This window comes from Monodon monoceros, unplaced genomic scaffold (genome assembly GCF_005190385.1).
Source record: "Monodon monoceros isolate NGI ecotype Baffin Bay Population unplaced genomic scaffold, NGI_Narwhal_1 Super_Scaffold_1, whole genome shotgun sequence".
Taxonomy (NCBI): Eukaryota; Metazoa; Chordata; class Mammalia; order Artiodactyla; family Monodontidae; genus Monodon; species Monodon monoceros.
Genome location: NW_021703765.1, coordinates 60,110,025 through 60,118,326, shown reverse-complemented (window position 1 = coordinate 60,118,326; position 8,302 = coordinate 60,110,025).

Here is an 8,302-nt window from a genome sequence, read left to right as displayed (position 1 = left end):
TAATGAGTGCCATGGGGCAGATATAGGTCTTATTCTTCATTACAGCTTCAGCCAGAGGACAAGACTGGCACACAGATCTTCATAAATATTGGTCAAGTATAAATGTTCTGATACGTGGGTAGCGGGAAGGACAAATAAATGAGTAAACAAGAAAATCGATGTGTAAATGAGTAAGCATTTCCTCTGAGCCTTGCCCTGTGCCCTAACTGCCAAAAACACCAGCCAGAATTAATGTGAAACCCTGAGATGACCAGCAGAGCTGGGCTAAGGAGGAGGGCTCCATGACTACCCAGATTCCCTGAGCAGCAGTTCCTGGGAAATCAGGAGGGGCTGACAGGCAGACAATGACAATCTAATGGCAAAACCCACAATTCTACCAGAAAGACAGATGTGTGAGTGTTTCCTTCCCACCCTAGATTACTTCTGTGCCATACAATAAATGTACTGCAATTGTCATCCATGGGGACTGAGCTGTTTCTTCCACACAGCTGGCCCCAGGGAGAGCTGCATTTCCTTAAATACACCCGTGAGAAGATGGGGCCTGTAGAATCTGACTCAGACGAGACTATCTACTGTACCCCTAGTCCCAGCCATGTACCCACATGCACAATCACACCCAAACATGTCCACACAGCGTGGTCCTCCCCCTACATCCACCCAGTCAAAAACTGGCAAACCAGAGGACGAAACCCAGAAAATTCTGATGCAGACAGAACTCCTAAGATCTTAAAGCCAGATGGGAAACTATGAGTCAAGACAAATCCCACTCCTCACTATTGATTTTTTAAATTTATTGTAAATGCAACCTGCTATCACTGTGAGGAATAAAACCATTTAAAACCTGTATGAAATCAATAGAAAACTTATTTCATTACCTGCCTCCATAAACGATTGTTCCCTGGTGTCCACCATTGCTGTGTGGCATCTTTCACCACACCCCATGTGTGTATTACATACACATAGATGTGTGTCTTGAATGCAAACATAAGCAAATTGTATATACTGCTATGCAGCTTGCTCTTTCCGAATGTTACAGATTTACAGAATTCTTTTATTTTCATTCCCTTCCTTCTCACCCTCTTCAGCACAGTCATACACTCACACAGACACACACAGACACACACAGACACACACAGACACACACACACACATGCATATGTTTAGTTTTTCCGTTGCGTGCTTTACCAATTTGGTGTTTTCTACATCTTGCTTTTCTGACACAACAATATCAGGAAATATCAACTAGTTTAGCTGTAGTTCATTCTTTTTAACAGCTGGGTTATTCCATTCCAAAATGCCATAAATATTCTGTGATGTGGACACACCATAATTTAAAAAACCATTTCTCACTTGATGTACATTAATTTTCTGTTTGTTGTTACTGCAACCAATACTGCAATTGATACCTTAGATGTTAGATTGTTTTCTCAAAATGATGTAACAATTCTAATTTCCTCCAGCAACACATGTGACTGTCCTTTCCACATACTCCCAACAGGAATAGTAGTTATGACCATTTTTATTTTCACCAATCCAATTATGCCTTTATTTTCCACTTCCCTGACTGAGGCTGAACCAAACATTTTATATATTTACTGATTTCTTAGGTCTACTCCTCTGCGATTGGCCTGTTCACAATCTTTGACCTCCTTCTTATTACATTGTTTGTCTTTTTATTACCAGCTTGTAAGGTACTTTTATATATTTGTTCATCCAACTGTACTTATTAAATACATACTAGAGCAGGCACTCTTCCAGGCACTGAAGAAACAGACAAAAACCCCTGCCTGTATGTGGCTTCCACTTGGATGTGGGAAGACAGACAGACAGATGGTCAGCAAATTACCTCATGTCTGATGGAGTAGTGCTGCAGGAAAGGTAAGGCCAAGAAAGAGCTGGGAAATGCCCAAGGCAGTCTCTACCTGACTTAGGCTTTAAAAAAATTTTTATCTGAAATTATAATTTGTCATTTTACTTTATGGGATCTTTTTCCTTACAAATTTTAAAGAGGTCAGATGCTTTTTAAATATATTTATACCTTCCAGGTTTCTTAAGTTGATTAAAAAAAAGCTAGCAAAGTAATTTCACACTTAACCGGTTTCTTGATTACTCCCAGATATTTATTATTCCACATAAATTTTATCATTATTTTATGCAATTCAAAAAAATTGGGATTTTAATTGGAATTACATTAAAGTTATTTATTAGTTTGGGGGTCACTGATAAGCTCACATTGTCTTCATATCTAAAAACATAGTAAATGTTTTTACGTTTTCATATCTTGCTTTATCCTTCAAAAAGATTTTATTTTCTTCATATAGCATCTATAATTTAGTATTAAATTTAATTCCTAATCATTTCCTCATTTTTTATACTATGAATTGGAATTCTTTTTCCTATCTCAATTCATTACTTATTTTTGCTGGTTAACCAAAAAAAAAAAAGTGTTTCATATTTATTTTTTATCCAATCACCTCACCAGAATTCCATAATAATTATGTAAGTTTTTATTATTGAATTTTCTCTGTATAAAATATCATCAAAGGCAAACTACTGATATTTTATCTCTTCCAATACTTTACTATCTTCTCTTATCCCATTAACCAGGCCTATGGAAACAGCATGGGAATATAAAGAAGACAGTTGGCATCTTGTTCCCAAATGAGAAGTTGCAATTATTGTGCAAAGAGAAAGGTATGTTGGTGGAACCAAGACACAGATTATAAAGCTGTCTCTTAAGCCACACGTGTCACTTCAGCTCACATTTCATTGGCCAAAGCATGTCATGTGGCCAAGCCGGACTTCAGTAGATGGGAAATACATCCCTCCCTTAGAGAAGAGTGACTAGGGTGTACCGTAGAAAGGGTCCTTTGTGGGGGGGGGGCAGAAAATATTTTGAACAGTAATACAATCTACCACAATAGTCTATATCAGATAGCAAACTACAGCTGTAGCCAGATTCTATTTTTGCATGGCCTATGAGCTAAAACTGGTCCTTATATTTTTAAATTGTTGGAAAGTGTTAAAGAAAAAGAAAAAAGGGAAAAAAAGGATCATTCATAAAACATGAAAATTATATAAAATTCAAATGTTTGTGTCTATAAATAAAGTTTTATTTGAACACAGCCATGCTCATTCCTTTGTGTCTCCTGTGGCTGCGTTCACATAACAACAGTAGTTGAGGTGAGTAGTTATGACCTACTTCAAAGCTACCAGCTGCTCCCTGCTGGTGGCCCTTCGTTCAGGGCCTTCTCTCCACATCCGTTCCACCTCCTTCCCAGGCACCTCCCGTGAAAACCATATTATGTCCCCTGAGGTCCACTTCTCTCAGGACATAAGTAATGACATCAAACTGCAAACATTCCCATAGGGCATGCCACAACACCCATCATGGCTTGGAAGTAATGTGCCATTGCTTTAAGACCCTAGACACCATCTTATTACCACAGGGATCTGAGGTTGTCCAGTAACTACACACATATGTAAAGAACATGTACACCTGCACGGAAAGAAGGGCCCATCCCCGAGTCAACACCACCAGCTATAGAGCTGGAACTTCAGAGATGCAGGGTTCAGTACCTCCAGACAACAATCCACAAACACATTTTGTCACCTGAGGTTACTCCATGGGACGTTAAAACATAAATGCTTCTTTGCTTTGTACCTTCAAATAAGAAAATCACCCCCAGTGGTATGTGGAATTTCCATCCAAGTGTAGATCTTTGTCTGTGGCTGGCTGGGAACCTCTTTGTTTCCAGCTTAAGGAGTGCCTGACTAATCAAAGGTTAGTCAGAGATTTTGCAGAGACTGGAGCACACATGCCAACTTTATTATGGACATTCAGCAAAAGAAATACTTTCACACTAAAATTGATTACTTTGACAAATGTGCAGTACATCTTTTGCACAGAAACATGGAAAACTGACAAAGTGTGATGTATACTGATATCTTAGGAACTAGAAAAACAGAGCTGCCACCAGGGTGAATTGAAACTGGTTACTGGATAATTCAAACAAAAACACCCACAGGTGAGAGGGGGTGAGATGAGGAGGCCACAGCACCTGCCCTTAAGGAGCTTATAACGGAGTCAAGAAAACTTCGGGCAAATCATCACAACACAGGGAGGTAAGTGCTGTGTCCCATGTGGCCGGGGTGCTCCCCTCCCTCCAGAAGGAAGGAGGTGGCCACACGGAAGCTTGCACAGGAGCAAGGAGAACGTGGGAAGAGAGCATTTCAGGGTGGGTGGAGCTGGGTGACTGTGCCAGCCCCAGGCCCCGGAAACTGGAGAGGGAAGAGAAGACACACCACAAAGGGCATTTCCATGGAGAAGCGCAGCTTTCATGCTATGGATCAGTAGTCTTGGAACATTTCTGCTCACGTGCCCACTGAAAGGACTTTGGAATCCTATATCCCCATGTGCGTTTCTCATGGGACATCAAACATTTTTCATCATGTGCCTAAGGAACTGCAAAAGGTATAATTCCTGGCATATTGTACATATTGACATTAAAAAACCGTTACATCACTTATATCCAGGAATGTCTAAATGCTATACAATTTGATATCTACCCTGTGATCCCTTTTCAAAAATACGTGAAAAATGTGTTCCTAAAAGTAAGAAATTTTACATCATTTTTTTTTGTCTTTGCACTTACTGAGGGTAACTTTTTTTTCCTTTGGGAAACACTTCATTGGATCCCTTGCTTATTTAATGAGAAGCCCAGGCCTGGGAGGGGCATGAGCATGAGACAGGTGGGGGTTAAGCTACTCTGCAGCCGTAGTTCTCAAAGCTTCAGGACATCAGGACCAGCTAGAGGGATTGTGAGACCCGGGTGGCTGGATCCCTGCGTCCCTGACACGTTTTCAGGTCATGCTCGTCTGAAGACCAGCTTTAGGAACCACTGCTCGACAAAACCAAGCAAAGAGGGGTTTTCTTGGACAGATTTTTTTTTTTTTTTGGTTGTTCAAGGAGATTTTCTGTTTTTCTCTGACCCACCGAGAATAAAAGGAATTTGGGGAGGCCAAGGATCCAAGCTGCAAAGAACGTAACATAAAGAATTCTACTCTGAGGGCTCAGCCCTGCACCAAGGTGGTGTCAGGCAGGGGAAGGAGAGACAAAGGGGTCTTTTGGGTAAAGGGGACCAGCCCTAGAACAGAAACTCCACAAAGGTGGCCACTTTGTTTGTTAATTGCAAACTGTCGGCACCCACAACATTGCTGGTCACACAGGAAGCTCTCAACAAATGAGTGAATAAATAGTGCAGCCTGGCCGATGAGCTGAGCTTTCCTGCTTCCATTCTGCTCTTCCCAAGCCTTGCGTCCCACACAGGAGCCTTGCACTGAGGGGTGAGGACTCGCTGCCCGCCCTCTGCTCCCAGCAGTGCAGGAGAGTTTGGCTCGAGACGGGCCGAGGCAAAGGTGAGATGCTGGAGGCAGCAGCTCAGAGCAAGTGGAGGCTGGCAGCAACCTTGGGAACACTGGTTACGATATCCCACCAGGAACTGGGGAAGGAGCCAGACTTCTGACAGTATCGCAGAATGGTAGCTGAAGTAATTTATTTGTATATTTAATATTATTTAATATTTTATATTTGGACCAATCAAACACGTTTTAGGTATGAAAGATAGCTCATGGCCTAACAGAATGACACTGGAAGAGTATTTCACCTCCCTGGGCCTTGGTTTCCTTAACTGCAAATCAAAGTTTCTAAACCAAAGGACCTCTGGGTCCCTTTCCAGCTCTGAGGTCTGGGATGTGTGAGAGGTTTTTCATTAAAAGCAACAGTGATTGGCCCTGGGCATGTGGACTTGCTCTGAAGCAAAGCCAAATGCCTACTTTTTCCTTTTCAGGGGAAGATCCAAAACCAAAAGTGATTGACAGCATGCCCAAGCCAGAACCAGGCATTTACTAATTGGGGAACCATATTGTTCTTCCATATAAAGTAACACAGGTAGGTTGTGCTTTCTGATAGGAATAATCTCTCCCTGGTGAAGACAGGTAGTGCTAAGAGAAGCATTTCAGACAATTTGGCTAAGGGCAAAAGGAGCACCCTGGGATGCTGTGTAATTTAAGCATGAACACTCTTCAAACATCCTCTAAGAGCGGAAACTGCCTTAGTCCCAGCTGCAGACCACTCAGGCGCCATCCGTGATGTTGAGCTAAAGGATCAAAGAGCGTTCTTGTTACAGAACCACCTGTTGCTGTGTAATGAAAGCGAGACACAGACACACTGAGCTTCGCTGAGTGAAAGGGGGCACCAAAAAAAGACAAGTGAGCCCTGGACACGGGCTGAGATGCAGGTGCAGTGCTGGGAGGCTGGGCCGGTATGGCCGGGGGCACGCACCTGACCACTCTGCAGACTCCTCCCGAGCCGGCTTCTTTTGGACCTGTGTGTCTATGAAGGAAAGCTTCCGTGTGACCCCTCCCCACCCCCCTCCCATCCCTGGGCCCTGAGACCCAGTAGTAGATCAGGGAGGAGGAGAGAGGGGGTTGGGCCCCCTCCCAGCTCCTCCCGTGGGGTGGTGACAGTCACCATATCCTCCTCTCTCCCCTCAGACCCAGGACTGCAAACGCACAAGCAGGCATGTGTGTCCCCAGGGCCTGTGCTTCCCCGCGGTTCCCTACATGCTCTGTAAACAGTCCTTTCACTCAGTTCTTCTCAAATAGCCCATTTGATGGAGCCTCCATTCCAGGACCACAACAGTTTCCCTGTCTAACGGAAGCTCCGTAATCTGGGAGGGATGTGGGAATACCAGAAAAGTTCAAGAAGAGGAGAGAATAAGTGGTTACTGGGATGAAGTGAGAGGTGGGACAGTGGAGGGCTCCTTGCAGAAAAGAAGGTGGGGAGACAGTCATCAGGCCTGGGCCCCTTGAAGACTGAGCCAGGGGGCAAGATGAGATGCAGATTGACATCCACTTGGCCTTGGGCAAGTCAGCCTTTCTGGGGTCAGTTTCATCCTCTAGGAAACAAGGAGGGCTCTAACTGGATTCCCTAGTGCCCATGCCGCTGCAGCTATGACCTACTCACACTTCACTGTATTCTGTGAAGTCCCCCACCCTGAGGGCAGTGCCCTGCACCTGGAGGGGCTCAGGAACAAATTTCAAAAATAGCCACCGCCCTACATCTCCCTCCCCAAATCAATCAACGTGATCCTTCTTACACTCTTCAGTTCAGGGTGTGACTGGTACCCACCCCCCGCCCCGCCAGCGCATACACACCAGTCAAAGAACAGGACACGACAAACAAAGGCCAGTCATGAAAGATTTGCTATGCAAGGCACTTTTTACTCTTTTTTTTTTTTTTTTTGCGGTACGCGGGCCTGTCACTGTTGTGGCCTCTCCCGTTGCGGAGCACAGGCTCCGGACGCACAGGCTCAGCGGCCATGGCTCACGGGCCCAGCCGCTCCGCGGCATGCGGGATCTCCCCGGACCGGGGCACGAACCCGTGTCCCCTGCATCGGCAGGCGGACTCTCAACCACGGTGCCACCAGGGAAGCCCTTGCTACTCATGTTGTCAAAATTCTTACCTACTTTTAATACGCTCCTCTAAATAAAAAATCAAATTCCTTTATATGGCATACAAGGTTTTTCATGACCAAATATTTTCCTGCATAATTAGAGGGAGATGAGTCAAAAAAGAAAAAAATGAAAGAACTAAAATGGCAAAACCTCCTCTCTTCCCTAGGGCTTAGCAAACCCTCCCTGAAATCTCTCTTCACTCCTACATGGAGCCGCCCAAGCCTCTACACGGAGGGGACCCCCCCAAGACTTGCCTTCTCCAACAGCGCTCCCTCTGCCAACCTGCCTGGGGCCTGCTCCCTGACCTGCCACCAGCTTTCCCAACTAGCTAATCAGATCTTTGGCAAAGGTTCTGGAAACAGCAGGTCTGAGGGTTGAGGACAGGTGTCTCTTCTTTCCTAGGTAGCTTTCTGGGGGCACTGCCCAGCTTTTACATACTGTTCAACTACGTGGCTCTGGTGGGAAAGAGGCCCGCAGAACAGCCTCGTGTGGGCCCCAGGGCCGTTGTGGGGCTCAGGGGTGTTCACAAATGCTCTGAGGCCTAGAATGACCCTGGTGCCGGCAGCGCCCAGGAGAACATGCTTCACCTCAGGGACAGGCCAGAGGAAAGACAGTTTATAAAAATGTGTTTCCTGGGCTTCCCTGGTGGCGCGGTGGTTGGGAGTCCGCCTGCCGATGCAGGGGACATGGGTTCGTGACCCGGTCCGGGGAGATCCCACATGCCGCGGAGCGGCTGGGCCCGTGAGCCATGGCCGCTGAGCCTGCGGGTCTGGAGCCTGTGCTC